Below are 1,715 nucleotides of genomic sequence, written 5' to 3'. Positions count from 1 at the left end.
TTGATAAATTTTATCAACAATATATACAGTGGGACTCCTCTATAACGAACTCTCCTATTAGGAAGACTCCTCTGTACCTCTGGATGTCCAAAAAGCAAAACCTTGGTTCAGTGGCTAAAATCACTTGAAGAAAACTTGTACTGGTGCAAGAACCGGTTCTTGAATACCCAAAAACTGCGTTTCTGTTTTATTGCAGAAATACACTCGGCTGTTAGCCATTGCCTGCCGAAGGGCGACCGCTATTAGAAAAAACTTTATTTAACATTATAAAGCAACCATTAATCAACATTTTTAGAATAAAGACCTGAATTTTTCCGAAAAATGGCAATGTACAAATTAATTCAAAACACTTTTGTCACGTCGGACCCGTTTAAGGCGCGGTTTTCGGCTCGTTTCCGGTTGTTTAAAATAAAAGTCCAAAAAATATCGACGGTTCGGTTTGCAGCCCAGGTAAATATACTTTTACACTTGCTCGAAAAGACTAGACCCATTTAGAGGTTCGTACTTCCACTTAGTAGGACGGACATCTCTGGTCCAAGCACCATCTAAAAGTATATAAAGGTTTTCTCTAAAATCGGTCGCCCTCCCTTGGCAGGCAATGACGTACATACATACATAAGCATACGAGATTAACCTAGTCTAAAAATAAGACGGTATGAACTTTTTATGTACATTTATATAAAATATCATATCAAATTTTCTTGCTTCAGAATTCCGTCTGTGCGTCACACCTTCCTCCTTCACATCCATTTGATGGTTAGTATACATTTACATTAACTTGCACCATTTTCCCATTGTGCAATTCACAATGCCCACCAAAAACTTTCCAAGTGAATGTAAAGCCTTTTCTACAGGCGCAGTAACTTAACATTGATCAGTCACTCGCGTGTTGGAAAGTTACGAGCTTCTATTCCTGTCAGCGTGCCCATACAGCTCACACTGCAGGATTAAAAAACTCAAAAATTTCCCAAATTTCATTTTGTTGCCACATAATTTCTACGCACCACTTCTTGCGAAGTGTAGGATATGTTAGCAACAGATGTTCCAATTTTTAAGTTGCCAGCACGGTTGCCACATTTAGTTACTTGGGACCAAAATAGGTAACTTTTTGAGTGCTTGGTAACTTGGCAACTTTTTTTTTTTATTTTGGTAACTTTTGATAAGTTTGCCGTGTATAAAGTCAGACTAAAAAAGTTGGATTAAATTTGATCAATTGTACTGTAATTATGTGCAACACTACCAAACACATCAGACAACACAGCGCTCAGGAAAAACAACTAACCACATATTGAAGAAAAGTATTGCTGGGAAGTCTACGCGTTAATTTATCACAGTGTAGGGCGCCTGTTACACGTCCAATATTTATTGTGATATTTGGATCGTGATCCATATTGATGGATTTCAAAATATTGATGGATCGTGCAAGAATGCTACATGTTCAATATTTATCGCGTCAGTATTTACATGTTTTTGTGTTGACATGTTTAAAGTCCAATAGACGAAGCCTGGAAATCTAATCTAAATTTAATGTTATTTTATTGAAAATTATCTATACTTTGCAAGGCAAATTGCCGGGCCGCGAATTGATATCACGAAATATGCCACACGTTCAATACTTATTGGCAGAATTTTGATCCATATATAGAGGAAAGGAACAAAAGATGTTCGAACAGGCTCTTTAGCGCTTCGGTATATGGACTTACATATGTCGGTTT

This window comes from Rhagoletis pomonella, unplaced genomic scaffold (genome assembly GCF_013731165.1).
Source record: "Rhagoletis pomonella isolate Grant_MI unplaced genomic scaffold, Rhpom_1.0 Rhpom_scaffold_00012, whole genome shotgun sequence".
Lineage (NCBI taxonomy): Eukaryota > Metazoa > Arthropoda > Insecta > Diptera > Tephritidae > Rhagoletis > Rhagoletis pomonella.
This window is presented reverse-complemented; position numbering follows the sequence as displayed.